Source organism: Stegostoma tigrinum, chromosome 8, assembly GCF_030684315.1.
Source record: "Stegostoma tigrinum isolate sSteTig4 chromosome 8, sSteTig4.hap1, whole genome shotgun sequence".
Lineage (NCBI taxonomy): Eukaryota > Metazoa > Chordata > Chondrichthyes > Orectolobiformes > Stegostomatidae > Stegostoma > Stegostoma tigrinum.
The window spans coordinates 71,899,514-71,922,931 of record NC_081361.1 but is presented as its reverse complement, the minus strand read 5'-3'; the positions used below and the strand labels follow the sequence as shown (position 1 = coordinate 71,922,931).

General features: G+C 41.5%; 1 protein-coding gene across 4 annotated transcripts in view; it reads right to left on the bottom strand.

Annotated features, from left to right (window-relative positions):
- Positions 1–22,011, bottom strand: part of elovl8b (ELOVL fatty acid elongase 8b) — a 245,132-nt gene extending 223,121 nt beyond the window's left edge. For all 4 annotated transcript variants that reach the window (XR_009446064.1, XR_009446065.1, XR_009446066.1 and 1 more), the window contains exon 1: positions 21,887–22,011. The gene's annotated coding sequence lies outside the window, so the exon portion shown is untranslated. The remainder of the gene's footprint in view (positions 1–21,886) is intronic.
- Positions 22,012–23,418: the final 1,407 nt, after the last annotated feature.

Genomic DNA, 23,418 nt, shown 5'->3' with positions numbered 1-23,418 from the left:
CAGAAATACAACACAATATGAAACATTATGTTACATATAATGGCTAATTCAAATCGCCAGTCAAAAATCAGTCCTATAACAAAGAGATGTCACGACAATTTATGCCGCTAAATGAAGCCTTTTCAAGTGCTGGCTTACAAGTAGCAACACAGACAATGGTACTTTTATTAGATTTAGTATTTAATTCTCACAGGATAGGAGTGCCCTACACTTGCAAATTCTGCACAGCTTTGAGTTACACTGTACACGGGACAATTGCAAATTGATGTTAGTAGTCTTAAGGGAAGAGTTTTTAAACCAGGTCTGTACAAACTAAGATTCAATGTTTCCACTTCATGACTTAACAGATTCAATTGAAATATACCTAATTCCAAAGTTTTCTGAATAAAACCAATGACAAAAGCCCAAGTTACTTACAATCAACACAATAAAAAGTTTATCAAAATAAATCACCTAAGAACACAAAATATGAGAAAGAGGTGATTATATGACCCCCCATCATTTGATAACATCACAACTAACCTTCTCTGCCAACTCCAATTTTATTCCTTGATCTCCTTACTGGCCAAAATCCTAATAAGCTTAGTTTTGAATATTAATTGAGCGAGATCCCAAGCCTCTAAATGTAGCAAAATCCAAACATTCACTGAAGTCCAGGGGAAGAAATTTCTCTCTCACTCAAATTTTGACACTTACCCCAAGATTATGATCCAGAAGTCTACATTTTCTAGCCTCTCCGCATCTACCACATCAGACCTTCACAGAATGTTTTATATTTCGGCGAGATCGTCTCTCAATCTTCTAAAATCTAGAGTGAATAGGTCCAGCCTACACCTCCTCTGTTGTTATTTACGATAACTACTCATCCTAGAAATCAAACTGGAAAACATTTATTGTAACTCTTGTATATCCTCGCTTGGGTCAGAAAACAAAGGGCAAAGTTCCATCTTCTGAATGACATGGGCAATGGAAAGATTGGAAAAACTAAATTCTCATATCCAGTAAAAAAAAGTCAGATTCCGCAATCAGGTTTTGAAGAACAAGTCAAGAAACTCACTTGAGTGTGAAGGGGCCTCTTTGCATTTCATTGTGTGCCATCAGTACCTTCTCACAAAATGAATAAAAATGGAAAGTGGTGGAGAAAAATCACAGTATCTTAGTCAAAGGGTCAATATCATGAGGTAATAATTTTAAAGTGAAAGAAAAGAGGTTTAGAGAGTGTTTGAAGAAAAACATTTTCACCCCGAGGGTGGTGGGGTCTGCAATGCAATGCCTGGGAGGTCAATTGAGGTGGGAAACCTGAAAACCTTAAAAAAAGGTAGTTGAAGTATCATAACATTCAAGGCTATGGGCCAAGTGCGGTAACGTGGGACTCATGTAGGTAGTAAATATTTTTTGTGGTACAGACTTATTGGGTTAAAGGGCCTCTTTGCACGATTCTTTGATACATCTGTGGAGAGAGAGCAGAGCTATTTTTTTCAAGTCCAGTGACCCATCTTCAGAACTCAGTTAAAGGACTTGAAACATTAGCTCTGTTCTCCCTCCGCAGGTGCTCCTAGACCTGCTGAGTAGTTTCTCCAGCAATTTCTGATTTCATTTGTTTGCAATCTCTAGCATCCGAGATTCTATGATTTATTTTAAATACTAAATGATGGTCTAATTGTTATGCACTTCCTATTCTCCCCATGCTGGTTTCAAACAGTTACAATCCCCAGGTCTACTTTTCGGACAGCAGTCTCCAACATCTCAGGGCATACTCCAGTCAGTGGCCATCTGCATGCCATCCCCTCAATAAAAGTCAGCATCAGAGAGACTCCAGCCTCCCTAAATCACAATAGCACACTGCTGGCCAATTTCCAATTCAGTTCTCCACTTGAAAGGTGCACTTTTTATCGTAATGGTGCTGCTAGAACATTAGTTGAATTTTTTTTATTGTCATGTGTATTTTACAGTAAATATACAACAAAATACAGTGAAAAGCTTTCATTTGTCATCGCTAATCAGCACCATTTTGAGTCATTTAAGAATAAGTGGGGGAAAAAATATAGATTAAAGAGAGTTCATCAGTCTTGAGCCAGCTTATCAGCATTAACAATGGCTGTGCTACCGTTCCTCCTCTACTGCTTTGCCACCATCTACACTGGACCCAAATCAATGAAGTTTCCAATCCTCAGGTGCCATCTTTTGCAGCCAAGCCAATACTCCTCAGCCACTGCCTCGCCGCCTTCTCCAGACTAACCAACACCAGAGTCAAATCTCTTGCCACTGGGCCCACCTCAATGTCACTGTGATCCCCGTCCGCCACCACTTCACTGCCACCAGCACACAGATCCAACTGACAGAGTTGCCGATCCTCAGGCAGCATCTTTCGCCGCTGGGCCTACCTCACCAATGTAACAGCCATCAATTCTGATGCAGGTCCTGCACTCATCCTGGAAAAGTAACTAAGTAAGCGCTTACTCAAGGTCCGCACTGGAACTGCTCAAGGTCCACGCTGGGCGCTCTCCACTACCAGTGCCATCTGAGCTCAGGACAAGTAAAAGGTATAGAGAGAGAGAAAGAGAAAAACAAAAAGAGTGGTCAGGGCAGATGAGCTCCAACTGAGGAGCCATACTCTGCCACCATCTTGTTTTTTGCTTCTCGCAATGGTGTACAGGGACAAACACCCAGCTCATAGACTGGATCAGGTCACACATCAGATTCCCCAACCACTCTTCAACACTCATTCAATTTGTACCTACATGGATGTTCACTACGTCTCTGCCTTGCCTTATTGGACTTGCAACCTCAATCAGAACTTAAAAGCTCTCAGTACTTCCACACTGCTTGCTGTTTAGCTCAGGCACAAAGTTAGGCAGTTTGTTGTGGCTGTCAGATGTCAACAAGGGTAGACATGTTACTGAATTTCACTTTGCTATGTCAGTGTCATACCTACATCATGTTAAAGCAGCTTACCCAACAAACACACAATGTGCTTCAACTAAGTGACCACAGCGCCAAAGATGAAAGGGTTTTGGTCAGGTCGAGGGGGACTCTTGTCAGTCTGGGGTCCCAATACAATCTGTCAAGAGCAGCGTCCAATCTTGGACACAGTTAGCCAGTTGCTTTGGGCGGTCAGGGAATATTGGCCAGAATCTGTCACGTAGGTTCAGTGCAACCTGTCAGGAGATTTATGGCAATCATTTGGGGAGATGCAGAGACCAGACAGGGGTCTGGTCACTCATCACTTGTGGCACTCCATCCAAGTTGGTTAGAGGAATGGGTCATGGTCAGACTGGGAGGTCATCTAAGCAAAAGTCAAGGGGGCTGACAGTAGACAATGCTGTGGTAGGGAATCTGGGAAAGTCAACTGAATTAGCTTTACTGGTGCATTGTAAGAATAAATTAGAAAACTAAGACATAAAAAGTTGAGAACAATGCTCCTTCCAACTTGGTCCACAATGGTAGCTAGCCTCCAGTCCCCACCAGGCCTTGACTCCAGATTGCGCGGGCTTCAACTTGAGGTTCTTGAGGTCAGGAGACCGCTCTAGAATCACAAGGCCAGCAGTCCACGCTAAGGTCACAAACGATCGAGAGACCACCATGCAGGGCCAAGAGGATGTCTTGTTGGGTCTGTGCTGAGGCTGAGAATCTGATACTGAGTGTTCAAGCCTGAGATTCTGAGCGGCACTGAGGCAGAGCATCCAAGGTCAGGAAGAAAGAAGAGGAGAAAAGAAAATTAAAGAAAACAAAGAAGAGAAAGAAAGAAAGAAAAAGAAAAGAAATGGGTGAAGTGGCTGAGCTCCAGCTGAAGTGTACTACTCTGCTGCCATTTTGAAGAAACAGGACATTCATACCAAAATGCTAGGATGCAGAAGGGAGAACAATTGTGAAGATCAAGAAATTCAATAAGGGTGGGAGACGATAGTGAATTGCAGGACATGGGTTACTGCGGAAGGGTGGAATCATTAGTCATAACCACTCTGGCTGGAAATAGGGGACAGGGCAGCGTGATGGTTGCATGGCTAAGCTATAGGGCTGAGCCTGAAGAGGTTTATGTTTGGACAAGGGCTATTTGTATCATCTATGAACAGGAGTGAGGTGCCAGAGGACTGGAGGGTGGCTAATATTGCGCCTTGAAGAAAGCTGTGAGGGAAACTATAGACCTATGAGGCTGACATCAGTGGTGAATAAATTGTTGTAGGCTCATGTTGAAAGACAGGATTTACATGCATTTGGAGAGGCAGGGACTGATTAAGGATATGGAGCACGGTTTTGCGCAAGGGAAAACACATCTTACAAACTTGTTTGAGTTTTTTTGAGGATGTAACCAAAAAGATTGATCAGGGCAGAACAGTAGAAGTTGCTTACTAGGACTTTAGTAAGGCGCCACATAAATAGACTAATTAGATCACACGGGATTCAGTGTGAGTTTGCCAATCAGATACAAAATTGGCTTGACAGTAAAAACCAAAGAGTGGTGGTAGATGGTTGTTTTTCAGACTGGTGGCCTGTGACCAAAAATGTGCCACTGGAATCGGTGTTGAGTTTTATTTGTCATTGTGGTTTGCATAATATAGGAGGAACAGTTAGTAGGTTTGCAGATGACACCAACATTGTGCAATAGTGGGTTGTGAAGAAGGTTACCTCAGATTACAAAGGATCATGATCAAATGGGCCAATGGTTTGAGGAGTGGCAGGTGGAATTTAATTTGGATGAATGCAAAGTGTTGCATTTTGGTTAAACAAACAAGGACAGGACTTATACAATTAATGGTAGTGTTGTAGAACAGAGAGACTTAGGAATTCGGTACATAGTTCTTTGAAATTTATGTCACTGGTGAACAGGGTGGTTAAGATGGTGTCGAACACACTTGCCTTCATTGCTCAGAGTATGGGGGTTGGGACATCATGCTGAGGTTGTACAGGATACCAATGAGGCCTCTTCTGCAGTACTATGTGCAGTTCTGGTCACCATGTTATAGAAAGGATATTATTAAACTGGAGAGGGTTCAGAAAAAATTTACCAGGATGTTGCCAGGAATGGAGGTTGAGTAATAAGAAGAAGCTGGGACTTTTTGCATTTGAGCCAAGGAGGTTGAGGAGTGACCTTATACATGTTTATAAAATCATGTGGGGCATAGATAAGGTGAATAGCAAAAAGTCTTTTCCCTAAAATTGTGACTGCAAATCTAGAGGGCATTTTTAAGGTAGAGGAGGAAGATTTACGAAGGACATGAGGGGCAACAACTTTTCCCCCACACAGTGGTTAGATGCAGGTACAGTTACAAATGTTTAGAAGTCATTTGGATAAATACATGACCAGGAAAGGTTCAGAAGGATACAGGCCAAATTCAGGCAAGTGGCACTAGTTTAGTTGGGAACATGGTCGGCATGGATTAGTTGGACCAAAGGGTCTGTTTCCATGCTGTGTGGCTAAGAAGACATAAATGAAAAAGACAGATTTGGGTTGGAACATGTAGAAGCTCAGTGCTGATGGCGTCTACAGGAAAGAAGGGCATATGGGGTTTGGTAGGATGTGCTTCAATTACCCAGATTAAGCCAGTGACCCTCTGTTCCAAATGCAAACTGCACTGCCTTCCATCCTTGTGTGAATTGGTAATGAGCAATGGTAATGGAAAATGGCTACTACCACACACCCAGGGTGAGCAGAGTCAAATGTGGGTTCTACAGGTGAACGACATGAGTCCCTTCCTGGGTCAATTGCATTAATCAGGCACTTGTAGTGACATCTGCAATCATAATTCTAGCGGGGGGGGGGGGGGGGGGGGGAGTAGAGCAGAGTGTGGGGCATGACCTTGTGGTATTATTGCTGGACTGTGAATCCAGACTGTCAATGTATTGAGGACCTTGGTTCGAATCCCCCCCTGGGAGATGGTGGAATTTGAATTCAATAAATATTTGGAATTAAGAGTCTAATGATGACTATGAATCCATTGTAAATTGTTGGAAAAACCCATCTGGTTCACTAATGTCCTTTAGGCAAAGAAACTGCCATTCTTACCTGGTCTGGCCTACATGTGGCTCCAGACCCACAGCAATGTGGTTGACTCATAGTTACCTTCTGGGTAATTAGAAATGGACAATAAATGCTGGCCTAGCCAGCGACACCCTCATTCTGTGAATGAATAAAGAAAAAAAAATGTCCAACCACATGGGATACAATTCCTGGACACAAGCTATCTCGACCATGTCACTGGTCATTGCAGACTGATCACAGAAATCCCTGTGAAATAAATGTAATCGTAAGTGACCTTGAAAAGTACATGTGCTCCAATCACAAAGACAATCCAGGATCTCATCGCAAACCTGCACTGAATTGAAATAGCTTTATTGTCACACGTACTCAAAATGAGTACAGTTAAAAGTTCATAAGTCACTACTTACACTGCCATCTTAGGTATAGAGATACCTATGTAGTTTCTTCAGTTACAGATTAGTTACAGCGCAACAATGTCACCAACACACAACACCTCCTTGGGTACAGACTACCTAGGTAGAACCCTTAGTTACAGAATAGAGAAATGAACTGGCAAAGTGGCAAGGGGCTGACTTCCTCTCACCTTGAACTGTAAGTATTTCACAACACGTTCTTATAAGCAATCCTATCTTTCTTGAATAATGAGGTGGGGACATGGTTTCAGTAATAATACAACACTTGCAAAGACCAGGAGATCGTATGATATGGATTGTGCTGCAAATATCAGAAAAAAGTTTCCCTATGTCTACAGATCCGCGTAGACAAATCCCAGGGCCCTCCATGTGGGAGTCCCCCAGGTCTCACCATCTGGAGAATGACACTAAACCATCGTTTTGTAAAATGCTAATGCTAACTGCTCACTTTAGTGAGGAGCTGCTTTGTTTCTGATATTCCTCTCACAGGTTCATTAGAACTGGTGAGCAATGTATCCAGACATAGCAAGAATTGTCACAATCACTGCAATGCTACAAAATGTGCAAAGAAGTTGAGGAGAAACAAATGTCCCACCAAGCCCAGCATCAGAGTAACATCTATCAGTTGCAAAACAGCCTCCACATGAAAATGTTGCAATGGAAGGTCCCCTCAGGATGTAGGGACGGTACATGAAGCAAAGAATCTATCGATCATTCTCGATGCTATTTCCTCCAGACAACTGAGGGGCAGTGCCACCTCAGACTATGGATGCATTGGAACACCGGCCCAGAGCTGCTATGTCAACTGCTGAGGACCCATGACCCAAAATGGTAGCCATCAAGGTGACAGCTGTGCTAAACTTTTATTGCAGCTGACTGCTTTCAAGGATCCACTAGAGACTCAAACCTCAACTTACAAATTTATCAAAAATGTCACAAATGCAACATTAGCATAGTTTCTTAAAATTCATTGACAGGCTGTGGGCATCACTGGCCAGTCCAGCATTTGCTGCCCAGAGGACAGTTAAGAATCAGCCATATGGCCGTGGGTCTGGAGTCAAATGTAGGCCAGACCAGGTAAGAATGGCAGATTCCATCCCACAAGGATATTAGGAAACCAGATGGGGTTTTCCAACAATATATTCATGGCCATTAGACTCCTAATTCCTGATTTTTATTCAATTCAAATGTGCTGCAGCAGGATTCAAACCCAGGTCCCCACAAAATTAGCTGGGTCTCTGGATTAATAGTCTAACGATAATACCGGGCCATCTTCTCCCTGTGACTTAATTTCTCCATGAACAAGTCAATGCTGCAGGCTCTGGTAACATTACTGGTTTCTCCTGGGTTCAGGACACTACAGATTGTACGTGCTCCATCAGGAGAGCCACATCATTAAAGTAGCTGATTTCGTCACCAGAAAAGGGTTTCATTCTATCACTGTTAAACGAAATGTGAGGCTGGATGAACACAGCAGGCCCAGCAGCATCTCAGGAGCAGTAAGGCTGACGTTTTGGGCCTAGACCCTTCATCAGAGGGGTCTAGGCCCGAAAAGTCAGCTTTTGTGCTCCTGAGATGCTGCTGGGCCTGCTGTGTTCATCCAGCCTCACATTTCGTTATCTTGGATTCTCCAGCATCTGCAGTTCCCATTATCACTCATTCTATCACTGTGCTTGTCATCTGTGAGTATTGCTACCATGTTGTATCCAGTTCTGTTGCCCAATTTTAGGAGTTATTTTTAAACTGGGGGGGGTTTAGAACAGATTTACCAGGATGCTGCAGGGTATGGAAGGTTTGAGTTATTAAATGTAAGGCTGGAACTTTTTGCACTGGAGTGTGGGAAGTTGAGAGACAACCTAATAGAGGTCTATAAATTCATGAGGGGTGCTGATACGACTAATGGTAGTTGGCTTTTCCCTTGGATGGGATATTTCAAGACAAGGGGGCACACTTTTAAGCTGAGAAGAGACATTTAAAAGAAAAGAAAGACAGGCATTTTTTTTTAGTGGGTGGTTTGCGTGTGGAGTAGGCTTCCTGAGGAAATGACGGATGTGGGTATAAATTGCAACATTTGAAAAGACGTTGGATAAGTACAAGAATAGGAAAGGTTTAGAGGGATATGGGTCAAGAACAGGCAGGTGGGACTAGTTTAGTTTGGGATAACATTCGACACAGACTAATTGTGCCAAAGGGTGTTTCCATGGTGTGTGACTCTATCAGTCTGCGTCAGGTACCCTAGGAGCTCATACACTGCCTATTTCACCAAAAACATTCACGTTCCTGCTTTGTTTCAGGCATCAAACGCCCTACTGGAGTGGTTAATGGGAGATAAGGGCTATTCCCTGCACCAGAGCTGATTACTCGACTACATAAACCCGCTGACTGAAGCCAGGGGTAGATACGATACAGCCCTTTCTTCAATGAATGCCATGAGGCAAAAGACAATGGGTCTCAGGAAGAAGAGGGTGTGAGGCTTGGATGGGTCAGTGGGGACCTTATAGTGTAGGCCAGACTGAGTGTGTCATGTAATCCTATTGTGATATGCTGAGCATGAGGGAAAAAGAACACCATCTCCATAGGTAGGAAATTAAGATGGGTGACATTAAAGGACAGATAACATGCACAACTTAATTTGTACAGTTGCAGTTACAAAAGCAAAGCAGTCAGACAACAGATGATGCAAAATAGCAATAAGTTTTGAGTGTGAGCTTCTATTCACATTGACACATCATGCCACCTAGCTACACTCGGAAGCTTTCTTTCTTGTTGCCCTCCGGCTATGTGCAATATGAAGCACAAAAGCCCTTAAGAACTGGTGTTTACATATGGCACAGGCAATGAGAATCCTTGAAGTCCCAGCAGGTGTGAGTATTTCTGCAATTGCTGAAAGCATGACAGTGAAAGCAACTACTAAATAAAGCTGCATACAACTGCCTGAGATAAACTTGCAAGAGTTGAGAGAGAAACCCTCCACAAGTCTCAGCAAAACGGACACCACTGATTGTTGGAAAATTCAACCTCATAATTGCACACAATAAAATTTTAATAATTAATGTTATACTCCAACATCCCTTGCAGTAAAAGCAAATGGTTACATCCAAAAACATTTTTGTTCACTCTAAAAGAAAGGAGGCAATGCCATTCTTAAATTATTCATCATAACATAAATGTTTCTGGAGCTGGTTTAAGCAAATCAGCTTTCTTCATAGCTCATTGAATATTGCAATCAAGATGGGACAGGGGAAAAAATGCAAGTGGCACATGTGGGAGATACTTTCGTACATTATGGAATCTCAACATGGGAGGCACTGCCAAGGCATGGACAGCTGCATACTTTTGCATATTAAAAGGGAACAGCATCTTTATTTCTCAAAGACTCCTTTCTTCATTATCTTGTTAAAAGGAGAAAGTGATTCAGATGCAGATCTGGATCCAGATCCTGGATGTGCTTTTGAGAACTGTTAACATTGGGAGGTAAGGCAGAGTAACTTTTAAGGATGTGGTGGGTTGTTTTATTTACAAAGTTGTGGTCTGCTGCAGTGGAATGTGTCACAACAATCAATTTTTTTTTTGAAGAAGGGTCCAGACCCGAAACATCAGCTTTCCTGCTCCTCTGATGCTGCTTGGCCTGCTGTGTGCATCCAGCTCTACACCTTGTTATCTCTTAATCAAAATTTAAGCAGAGTTTTCAGTTCAGCATTATGCATGCAGACTGGCCTGAAGCTTCCCCAGTGAGATGGAAGCCATAAATAAAAGTATAGTTTTTCAGCTTTGTAATTATAGAATACCTATCCATTCAGGGGAAACATCAAGGTTAGGCTATTTATTATAACGCTGAGTTAACAATGTGTTTTGAGTATCCTCTTCCCTTGCGGCAGCAGAGACTTATCAAATAACCGACTGAAATGAGCTGTCCATTTTCAACTCCTAAAAGCCAACTTCGATAAAAACTACGTGCAAAACAGTGGGATCCTTTTTATTAAAATTCACAGGATGACAGCAGTGCTGACTAGGCCAGCATGCATTGCCCATCCCTAATAGTTAAGAGTTACCTACAGTGCCGTGGGTCTGCAGTGACACATAGTCAGACCAGGTAAAGGAGGCAGTTTCGTTCCCTAAACAAAGTTAGTGAACCAGATGGGTTTTCTGACAATCAACAATGAGTTCACAGTCATCATTAGACTCTTAGTTCCAGATTTTGGTTTTAATTAAATTCACCACAGCAGGATTTAAACCTTGGTCCCTGGAACATTCCTGGGTCTCTGGATTAATAGTCCAGTGATAATGTTGCTAAGCAATTGCCTCCCCTACTTTATGTCCCAATAATCTATTAGTTATCATTTATTCATTAGTATAAAATGATTTCCAAGTAACAAGTCATAATTTTCACATTAAATAAAAAACAGAATGAAACCATAAAGCAATATAATTAAATGCTCACTACAGTTTAGGTAAAGCACCTCAACTGGTCCTTGCTGATGTTTTGCAATCCACATGAGCCTCCTCCTACTATTTTCCCCACCACAGTATATTAGTTTCTCCTATGCATTTATACAACTTCCTCTGAAAAACGTTTATAAAATTCACAACAACAGGCGCCTGTCCAGCCTTCAGCTGAAACTTGTATTTTCTGTTTTATTTGACACAAGATGTCAAAGGGAAGAAAGTTAATGCACTCTTAAGATGCTGCTTGGCCTGCTATGTTCATCCAGCCCCACACTTTGTTATCAAATTTAATGTGCATTACTCTTCAAGAGGACACCTTAAAACTCAAGTCATCTGGTGGGTTGCTAAGTAGAGAGAACTTCTGTTCATCAGGAGCAAAACAGAAAGTCAGTCACTCTCTGCCATGAGCTCATTCTAAAAACGGAAACATGTAGAGAGGCCATCTGACCATTTTTTCCAGCTATGACTATATAAGAAATGGAAATAACACAATGTGAATAAATGTCAAAGTACAAATTACATGAAAACATGAACCTACAAAAATTTTAAAAAGTTATAGTGACATTCCTATCACTCAAGGAACCAACATTAGGCGAATAATTTGTTTGCATTTTAAACTTCAGGCTGGTCAGGATAAAACGTAACATTTCCCCAAAATATAGTCATGCTTGCTAGTAATCAGGTCAAGGTAGAACACATATATGTTTTATTTGCAGCACACCAGCTAAACCAACCAGCCACGTTACTACATCTACACATCAACTCCTGCATACAAGTACTGTTAAACTATGTCCTACCATAGCAACAAAACCAATAATGGCCATTGGGCAAATAGTCTCACTGCTAGATATCTATCAAGTTTCTTATTTAATAAAACGTGAGGCTGGATGAACTCAGCAGCATCTCAGGAGCACTAAAGCTGACGTTTCGGGCCTAGAGCCTTCATCAGAGAGGGTCTCTGATGAAGGGTCTAGGCCCGAAACGTCAGCTTTTGTGCTCCTGAGATGCTGCTGGGCCTGCTGTGTTCATCCAGCCTCACATTTTATTATCTTGGATTCTCCAGCATCTGCAGTTCGCATTATCTCTGATACAAGTTTCTTATTTAATGACCAGGTAAAGAATGGGAAATCAATTCCCTGTTATTAATCCTTTCTTGGTCAGTTGCAATAAAAGCACATAGCTATCTTACTTTAAGGAAAAATAACTAATTATGTTAAAATGAAGAAGCCAAATTTACAAGGTTTTGAATGCAATTATCTACCGACATGAAAGATAAAAACTCAGCAATGAACACGCACACGCACACAGTGGCTGGTATGGCCAAGAGGATAAAGTTACACAACCAAGATCCTAGAACCTTGAAAACTTTAAAATTTAAACCGAGGGCCTTTTCTGACTCGTTCTGCAGCAATGCAGTTTGCAGACATTGAGTTCTTCATAAATGACTGCTGTCTAAGTTGCTTTCTTTTAAACTGGGCACTGACTTTGAGGTTGCAAAAAGAGACATGGAAAGAAAGACTTACAGCTTCTTGATGCTATCCGATCATATCTTTTAGGGTCTTTGCTTTTGTACTCAAAACAGTGTTGATATAGGTCCATTTGTATATATTCATGAGTTTGCTCTATTATGGTTGCAAATGGAATATTCCACAGGTAACCTTTCACTTCCTGATATGTGAAATGGTGTGATTTAAACAAGAAATGTGAACTTCTTAGTGCGGACACAGTTGGTTGGTTTCAGGCTTTAGTTAATGGTTTGCTCTCAATGCAGCTGATTTTGTTTCTCTTATACAGGTTCCCTGGACTCCTCTCAATTTATGGTCAAGTAATCACAGCAGACATGTCAGATCAGAATTTATTCTTCTTTTAAAAAAAAAACTTTTTCGTACAACAGTATCAGGTTTGATCATCAGATTTTGTAATGTCAACACTGCTATAATTGCAGCCTAAAGTTACCATCAAAACTAAAATTCGTACATTGAGTTATTTCATCAAGCTGTTTCCCAGATATATCTTTCTTATTGCTCATACTCCCTGCTCCTGGAAACATCTGAATTTATGATAAGCATGAGTAAAAGCTCCCATTCTCAAAACGGGTACAAAATAAACCATCAAAACACAGCTCAATACAAAGCATTTATTCAGGAGGCAGGCAGCCTTAATCCGTTGAAAACATGACAAACTAGCTAGCCCAACTCCACAACTTTGAAAAATAAGTACTGTAAAAACAAACACTGTGTAGCCTTACAGGCCAAAGAAAACTGTGGAAACGCGGCTGTCCTGTACCAATATTACAGGATGCATATCAAACAAAATGATGTGCAAGCTACAAAATTACAGATAGTTATTCAAATTGTAAAGGGAGTATCCTCGTTGTACCTATTCTTCAGTTTTCACTTTCAAAGCTAAACCTTAATCTGTTAAATGTGTTGGTTTGGGCTAGATGTTAAAGCAGTAATATCAAAACCAACTAAACATGCAGTTCAGTTCAGATAAGGAGTGAGGAAGCAAGCAAGGGTCAAAATTAGACTATAAGGATCTAATTTTAATTCCTTAAAATGAATATTAAAACAATGCATGCCACTGCCAGGAAATGAAACACTCGAGAACTATAATTCTCCGTCCTGTCACGTGCACTATTGCTTTTGGCATAACAAGTTGAATCAGCCATTCCCTTCCATGGATTGCAAGCAGGTCACAATAACTTGTTACAGTCATCAGTTCCAAATGCAACTTTATAAGACACACTGCATTAAAAATGAATTTTAAGGTCACGGTTACAAAACCATGCCTTAGCTGAGGGCCAAGAGTCTCGTTATAAAGAAGCCAGCATGGCACAACAGCTCACTAACATAGTCTAGAAATAAAATCAAGCTGCTGGCACTGGAAATGTGGGTGCACTCAACACTGTCATGAGCCCAGATCAGTCTGCTAAATTTATTCCACAATCTGGTTAGGGGCCAGTAGCCTTTTGTTTTGAAGCAGGCAAAATGTGAGATCCAAAGTACTTAATGACAGAATAAAGCCACAAAATTTCATGGTTCAAAAAAGTAACAAAGTTGGGTATTATCACAACTTACTAACAAAGATTAACATTCAATTCTACCTAAACTGGTGATAAATATGGCTAACCGTGTCAAATAGCCAAAGGAACATTTCAAATAACAAATCTGATAAAGACATCACACGGATTTTTCAGGATTCACACATTAAAGACACTGTACATCACCAAAACCTCACTAAGCCTTTTCAAAGGAGTTAAATTCTTTACTGTTGAAGACCTAGCTCAAGAGGTCCCTCAAAATCCACTCCTTCGCAGGTTATCAATTGAGACGACACTTCTCTAGATTTTGGATGTACTCCAACATGTACTTCAGGCATAGTTTCAGCTTTTCACAGACAGGTTGCTGGCACTGCCTGTTTTTGCTCTAAAAGAGTTCTAATCTTGATCAGCTGTACAAAGTAAATGAAATATAGTTGCTAAATTTGCTGATTAAAAAAAAAAGAGTTAAGAAAGTACATTGTAAAGAGAAAAATAAATGAAGCTACAATGCTACATACATAGGTTGAGTGTCTGGGAAAAGGTGTAGCAAATGGAGTATTAATCTAAGAACATGTGAATTGACCGTTTTGACAGGTAGAACAAAAAAAATTATCTAAATGGTAAGAGATTGCTGAGCTCCAAGCTGCAGAGCAATGTGGGTGTCCTCAACCATGAATCGCAAAAGGTTAGCATGCAGGTCTAGCAAGTAATTAAGAAAGTTAACAGAATGTTATCACTTATCATGAGGGGAATCAAATACATAAGTAGGGGGTTGTGCTTCTGCAATACAAGGCACTGGTGTGACCACATCTGGAATACTGTATAGAATACCAAACACCTCATTTAAGTAAGGGTGCAAATGTGTTCAACGCCACCCAGAGGAGAACTAATATTGGAATGGGAGGTGGCGGGGGGGGGGGGGGGGGGGGGGGGGGGGGAAGAGTCGGGGTGAGGAGTGGACATTTGTCACCTATGAAGAAAGGTTACTGGCTCAGCTTGTATCTGCTGATGTTCAAAGGATGAATTGATTGAACCATAAGATCCTGAGGGTTCTTGGCAGGATAGATGTGGAGAGGTCGTTTCCTCTACGCGAGAACTTAGAACAAGGGGGCACTGCCTAAAACTCAGTCAGTCATTCATTTATAACAGAGATGAGGCAAAAAAATTCTCAGATGATTGACTGCCTTTGGAACTTTCTTCATGAATATTTTTAAGCCAGGGATGTTAAAATTCTTGTTAAGCAAGGGTTAAATCATGAGTGGATGAGAATTCAGTACATTCAGATCAGCCATGATTTTATGGAATGGTGAATCAAGCTCAAGGGGCGTTCTGCTGCCCCTAACTTGTATGTCCTTGCTTAACTCTGGATCGGAAAGGGCCTAATAAGGCCTGCTGACCAAACTTTTGTGAAAACATTAATTTTAAAGCTGTGTCTTTGATAGCATAGCACAGCACAAATGTTTTATATTAATCCTCCATCCAGACAGAGAGACAGAGAGAGAGACAGAGAAGTGGTCAGAGTGGACAAGCTCCAACTCGGGGGCCCTACTCCAATGCCATCTTGTTCTTGTGTTATTTAAGTATTATGAAAGCTTCAGACAAGGACTTCACAGTTGACCATAAACCTGAAGAGAACAACACAACAGGAACAAACTATTGAATACCATGTGGTTCTTTCTGTCTTGGAAAAATTGAGCGGGTGGGGGTTGGAAGAGAGGTGGGGAGTCATGATAGAATTATTTGGAGCCAAGAAAGCATAAATTATATCCAAAGTAAGCCGTTCTGCCATATGTACAGTTTCAGTATAAAAGGAACACATTACAAGTGTAAAATAAATAAGAAATGCTGGAGGAACTTTTGTTTTTAATCAAAATAGGTGATAAATATGAAAGGTAGCAAAACTAAATACCATAATGTGTTTTAACAAAGAACTGACTAGGTCATTCTTAATGAATGCAATACAGGATTGCTAGAAATGCACCAAGTATGTATTATGGTTGGACTAAAATAATAAGAGATTGTCAACTGGAGAGATAGTAAGAACTGCCGATGCAGCTCATAATGGAGCGTGGAGCCGCAGGAACACTGCAGGCCAGGCAGCAGCGAGGAGCAGGAAAGTTGATGTTTCGGGTCGGGACCCTTCTTCTGAAAATCTACGTCAACTGCTTTTGCATCTATTAACTGTTATAGGTCGTTGTAGTTATGTATGTCACTGCCAAATATATTTTGGCACGTGTCTACCTAGATACTAAATCTTGGAACCAATTCAAAAGACATCAAAATCCTACTAAGGCCATCTGAGCAATTACATTGATAACATGTAGTGCAAGGATCACAGAAATGTCTTTAAACGTTGTTAGCAATTCAATCCTTCTGCACACTGTTACAAACTATTAACTAATAAAATACCTATCCTGGCAAATTATTGGAGAGGATACGGATGGCTAGGATCAACCAACATTTGGATAGTCAAGGTTCGATCAGGGATAGTCAGCATGGATCTGTGCGCAGAAAGTCATGTCTGACAAATCTTTCGCAGTTTTTCGAAGAAATAACCAAGAGGATGCATGAGGGTATTGCAGTGGATGCTGTCTATATGGACTTTAGTAAGGCCTTTGACAAGGTCCCTCATGGCAGGCTAGTCATGAAAGTTAGGTCGCATGGAGTCCAGGGAAAAGTAGCTAATTGGTTTCAAAATTTAAACTATAGTGGGAAGGAGAGGGTGATGGTTGAAGGTTGTTTCTCAGACTGGAGGCACGTGACTAATGATGTGCCACAGGGATCAGTGCTGGGACCTTTGTTATTTGTTATTTACAAAAATGATCTGGGTGTGAATGTACAAGGCATTATTAGTAAGTTTGTGGAATGTACTAATTCAGGAGGTATCACTGATAGTGAAGAAGATCATCAAAAATCACTGAAGGATGCTGAGGATTGGCAAATGTAATTCACAACAGATAAGCGTGAAGTGTTGCACTTTAGAAAGTCAAACTAAGGTAGGACTTATACAGGAAGTGGTAATGTCCTGAGGAGTTTTGCGAACAAAGGGACCGAGGAGTACCAGCACATAGCTCTTTGAAAGCGGCGTCACAGCTGGGCAGGGTGATGAAGGCATTTAGCATGCTGGTCTTCATCAATCGAGGCATTAAGTATAGGAGTTGGGATGTTATGTTACAGTTGTATAAGTCACTGGTGAGGCCGTACTTGGAGTATTGTGTACAGTTTTGGTCACCCTGTTATAGGAAAGATATAGTTAAACTGGAAAGTGTGCAAAGAAGATTTACAGCGGTGTCGCCAGGACTACAAGGCCTGAGTTACAGGGAGAGGTTGGCCAAGATAGGACTTTATTCCTTAGAACATAACAGAATGAGGGGTGACCTTATTGAGGTGTATAAAATCATGAGGCATAGACAGGATGAATGCATACAGTCTTTTTCCCCAGGGATGGGGAATTGAAAACTAGAGGGCATAGGCTGAAGGTGAGAGGGGATAGATTTAAGAAGGACCTGAGGGGCAATTTCTTCACGTAGGGAGTGGTGTGTATATGGAATGGACTGCCAGAGAAAGTGGTTGAGGCAAGTACAGTAGCAACATTTGGATAGGTGAATGGATGAGAAGGGTTTGGAGGGATATGGAACAAATGCAAGCAATTGCAACTAGCTGAGTGGGCACCATGCTCAGCATGGATCAGTCTGTTCTGAAAGGCCTGTTTCTATGCTGTATTACGCTATGACGCTACAACTCTAAATTAATAGGATTACTATGATTTAACAGTCAGTCAATCTTCCCTATACATAATTTGCTGAGTATTTTATTTGGTTGTCTGTCGTTTCCATTCTGCTTCTGTCAACTGCCACACCTACGTGTCTCCATGCCATGTTGTTTCAACCAACAACATAACTTTCTATCCTTCCAGGAAGCAGCACATAATAGATAAAAGTGAAGCACTTACCTCTGTAGTTCACCTAAACCCTGCCATAGACATCCACATCAACAGATTATCTTCTCATCACATCTTCCCATCTCTCCAATCAGGCAGCTCTCGTTCAGCCTACTCCTTTGTCATATCATTGTTCCACAGCACAACAGCTACATAAGCTACTGTTGTTATCTATACCTACTTATTGTTTTGATCTTCTCTTTCCTCTAGTTTTACCTCCAATTACAGTCCTCACCCTTATTGTCAATGAATTTATTTATCCTACACTTGATAATCAAGAATTTATCCAACTCTGTCCTCTGTCTGATATTCAATGACCCAGCCTCCACTACTATTGGTGGTGGTGAGGAAGTGGGGTTCCACACAGACTAACGATTCAAAATTTCCACAATATCTCCTCTTAAATGGGAGCTGCCATATTTGTAAACTGCATGCAGCCTGTCAAGTTCCCTCAGGATCTTACATGTTTCAATAAGACCACATTCCTTTCTTCTAAACGCTAACAGACACAGTCATAACAGTCCAGCATTCCTTCATGAAATAACCCACTTAGCCATGCCTCCTGACTCACATGGCCCAAGGCCTGAAATGCCAGTGGTTATTGTGTGATCAGAAGCAAAAGGAGGCAAAGAATAGGCAATGTGCTCAGGATGTGAGGAGTGCAGAGCAAAAGCAAATGGAGAAGCCACGAAGGCCGCAGGAGGCATTGTGGAACATCAAAAAAAAAGCTTAAAGTAGATTCAAAGGCAGAGAAGTGAAAGCAGCAGCAGCCCACCTGGAAGACTATGCACGTACACAAAATTTGACAGCACAGCCTATTTTTCCATTTTCCTGTCAAAGTAATTATCAGAGCATTTGGGTTTGTTAGGCACCTGGTCTACAGAAGAAAACGAAGGGGGTGATTCTTATAATTTGTAAAGCACATACTGTATTTTCACCACAAGATTATGTTTACTATGCAATGGTTTTCATGGGTCTTCTGCTCACATTGCCTATTCTCTGCCTCCTTTTGCTTCTGATCACACAGTAACCACTGGCATTTCAGGCCTTGGGCCATGTGAGTCAGGAGGCATGGCTAAGTGGGTTATTTCATGAAGGAAAGCTGGACTGTTATGACTGTGTCTGTTAGAGTTTAGAAGAAAGGAACGTGGTCTTAATGAAACATTTGGATATAGCTGTCAGCTGCAGCAATGTCAATATTGAGGAACTGTGTTGCAGATATTATTCTTGAAAACTGGGGAAACCTGATAACAGGTTTATAAGGGATGATAGGAACTGCAGATACTAGAGAATCTGGGATAACAAGGTGTACAGCTGGATGAACACAGCAGGCCAAGCAACAGAGGAGCAGGAAAGCTGACGTTTCGGGCCTAGACCCTTCATTTCCGAAGAAGGGTCTAGGCCCGAGACATCAGCCTTCCTGCTCCTCTGATGCTACTTGGCCTGCTGTGTTCATCCAGCTCTACACCTTGTTATAACAGGTTTTTAAAATTGCCAAGTGCCCCAATACAGTGGGCACGAATCCAGAAAAGGAGGATAAACATAAGGTAGCCAGTAACAAATCAAATGAAAAATTTATGACGAATGTCTTCACTGAGACAATTGTGAGAATGTAGAATCCTCTACCTATTGATAGAAATAAAGACAACGAAAATAAAGAAAATCAGGAAGAGTGACAAAGGAATGGGTTGGAAGAGGCTAAGTGGAGTACAAAAACCAGCACAGACCATTTAAGTAGAATTTCTATGGTTTAGCCATCTATTCTGTACTGTAAATTCTGAATAATTCTATCGAGTAATCAGAAGCAGGAAATGCCAATTGCAAAAAACATGCCAAGACTCAGTTTTAGCCCTTGATCTGACCGTGCAATTTTATTACCATAACTACACCAACATTATTCATTCTGATTAAGTTAAAAATACATAATGCTATGTATATAGCTGAGCCCTAGTTGGTAACATTCCCACTTGAGTCAGAAAAGTGTGAGCTCATGTCACACAGCAAAGGCTTGAGTGTCAAATCTAAACTGACACTTCAGTGCTTAATGCTGCAAGGTGATACTGTATTTCAAAATAGACATTTTTCTTGCAAAAATATCTTTTATTCATGTTATCTGTAAGCACATAAGGTCCAAAACAGTTCCCTTTCGACTCTGCAGAAAATACAATGGAATGTGACTTTTCTCATTACAGCTTCAATCCAGTTCAACAACAAAGACATTTTCTTATCATGAAAGCAAACTATTTAAATTCCCATGAAGGAAATGAGGAAGTCTCGAAATTTAACAAGCCTTCATTATACTTTGGCCAAAAGACTGTGGTCTTTCCCAATGCTCCAAGCTTTAGTGCATCCCTCAGCATGCAACCTTGGAACGTGCCAGTCTGCCAAACTTGGTCAATGTCAACTCTGTGACTGGAAGACTTGGTGGTTTTGGTTAGACCAAAGGACATCTTTCACCAAGTTGATGGTCCTCCACATGCAGTTAACGTCGGTCTCAGTGTGCATCAGGAGAATAGCCCATGCAGCACATCGCTGTGGTTCACAAAGTTGCTTGGGACAAATTTCAACAAAAACTACTGCATCTCTCTCTCTCCAGACCTTCTCTGCAATCACACATTCTTGAGCAGACTTTAAAACAAGGCCCCATTTCAGGTGAATACAACAGATCCAACAATACTCATCCATTAACAACAACAGAAACAGCTGGAAATGCTCAGCAGCTCTGGTAGCATTTGTGGAAAGGTATCAGAGTTAATATTTTGGATCTAGTGGTCCTTCCCCAGAACTGACAGTAGCTGGGAAAAAGTTCTCTTTTATGCAAAAGATATGATGGAGGGGACGAGGTAAGGAAAAAAAACAATTGGTGGAGATACAGCCCAAAAGAGACAACAGCATTTTGACAAAGATTAGATAATGACCAGTCTGTAAGAACGAGTAGCTACTCGTGGGGACAATTAGTAGCTATTCATTCGCCCAGGCTGATCTGTCCTTCTTTCAATATGTATTTAGTCATTATCTTGTTATTCTCCTGTTTTCACTGGTATTGAACCAGTGACTGCATTTCACGAATACTTTGGTTTGTCAAATTTGTTCAGACTGAGACCTGTGGTGTTACTTTCGCCTAGTGTGATCTGGTATGATTGCAATTCCTCCAAACTGACTGGTCCGTATCATTTAACCAACAAACTGTTATCCAAACAAAATCACCAAGTATTGGAGGGCTAACGCAGGAGTAATCAAACTCCCGAAATTAGGGTACAGACGCAGAGGACAGCAGTGAGGGCCTTTTTGGGTTACAATCTTATATTCACGTTCTGATACAAACTTATTGACTCCAGGTTGAGACAACCGAGCATCGCTGCTCCTCGCTGAAATTATGAGCTCACAAACCATGCCGAACAGTTATGAAGATTTCCTCATAAGTTACCATGTGTTTCTTCTGTGCTCCTCTTTCCCTGCACTTGCAATTTCTAAGCCGCAAAAAGCTTCCTCAGCTAGATGTCTTTTTGCAAAATGAAAAAAAAAGTTAGTTTTTTTCTTCGGTGCTAACTTGGCTCCTGGAGGGAGGTGACAACAGACCATCAGAGTGGGGCTGTGCCGCGAGGCGAACCCAACTCCACCCAATCTATTCAAACCCAGTCCCAGGGTCAGCCTGCAGCAACCGCAACAACGTTGTTCCAAAAATAACTAAATCGGAACGAACGGCTGATTTCATAAGGTTCGACAATCCGCTTAAAGTTAGTTCAAGCCCGAAACTTCAAGGCATTCCGAGGAACATATCCCCGCTTTCCTTTAAAGAAAAAGACCCCCAACTACCAATACTGCCCCAAAATAAAACACTTGTCCGTGAAAAGAAATCTTGGGTGGGTGGGTGGTTCTCAGTGAACTGTCTGGATCCTAACGTACCATGAGCACATCTTCTGCATCTAACGTTCAACAAGTGATGCAATCAAAAGCGGGACTCTGCCACGCCTTGCTAAAGAACAAAAGGAGCGGAGGGGGCAGTAAGCATTCGGAGAAAAGCCAGGGAGCTACAGGAAGGGGCATAAGCAAGCTCCACTAACCTGGCAGCTGTCTGCTCCGAGACGGCACGCCCGCTGTGCTGATGACCCCAGACAGAATGCGAAAAGGAAGAAGCTCCAAGTCTCCGACAGGAAGCAGCGAGATCCTGCTCACAGCAAAAACCATGCGTCAGCTTCCCATCCCGGCTGCGCATGTCTCAGACCTCTCTTAAGTGTTGGAACTTGCACTGACAATTTTTGACTGCTCTGTGTCTGCAATACCGACTGGCACTGAGGCTGAAACACAGGTTTTTCTTTAAAAAGTCACGGCTAATCCACCTAATTTGCTCAACTCTGGGACAATTCAGCACAGCTAATCCACCTAACTTGCCCACCTTTGGGGACTATAGGAGAATTTAACACAGCTAATCCACCTAACTTGCTCAACTCTGGGCACTAAAGGATAATTTAGCATGGCTGATCTACCTAACTTGCACATCTTTAGACTGTGGCAGGAAACTGGATCTCCCAAGGAAGCCCTCGCAAAGGCACGAGGAGAATGTGCGAACTCCACATGGGTAGGAATCAAAGCAAAATATTCTCCAGGTTGCATGAAAATCTGAAACAAAGTGCTGGAGAAACTCAATAGGCCTGTCAGCATTTGTAGAGCCATATAGCAGAATGAATTAAAGTTTTGAATCTAATATAGCTTCTTGAATCATACAACACAGAAGAGGCACTTTTGCTTTTGGAATTTGCACTGACAAAAGTACAAAATCAGTACTCCACTACAGAACAGAAAAGGGTTCTGAAGAAGTCATATCAGACTCGAAACCTTAATTGTGTATCTTTTTCCACAGGTGCTGCCAGACCTGCTGAGTTTTTTGAGTATTAATTGTATTTGTTCCTAACTCATCAAGTTCAGTTCACCTATCACCCTTTGGTTTCTAGAATGGCAACAGCTTGGTTTTAAAATTCTTATCCTATTTAAGTGTTTCATGTTCTCACTTTTTCTTAGCTCTGTAACATTATCCAAACAATGGTGGCATCTGGTATATCTTCAAAATTATAATATAGATCGCCACATGATGAGGGATGGCACATTGAAGCCTTATCACTATTCATTCATATGCCACTGTTTCAAACTAACCAGTTACCAAACTAACAATACTTGTTTTAGTGTTCTCCTGTACATATGAGAGTGAGTTTGATATATTCACAAACTTATTTGGAAGTAGAGCATTGACAGTGTGAGTTGCTGTCGGCCAGGAAGGTGGAGGGGCACATCTTTTTTTGGGGTGTGTCCCTTGTGCCCATGTAAAAGTACCCCATCAAGATGATATCCCCACTTTGACCCTCTACCCACCTATCCCCTTCCCTAATCTTCTTATTGGGGTTTCCCAGCTTTGTCCACCCAAAATTCTCATTGTTACCTGATATCCAGGAGACACCTTCACGTTTTCATGGAGCTGGGCGTGGAAGTTTTGACTTCTAAAGAAAGGCTGGATAGACTGGGACTTTTTCAGTGGAGCGTAGGTGGTTGAGAGGCGATCTGATGGAAGTTTATAAAATAATGACAGGTATAGATAGAGTTA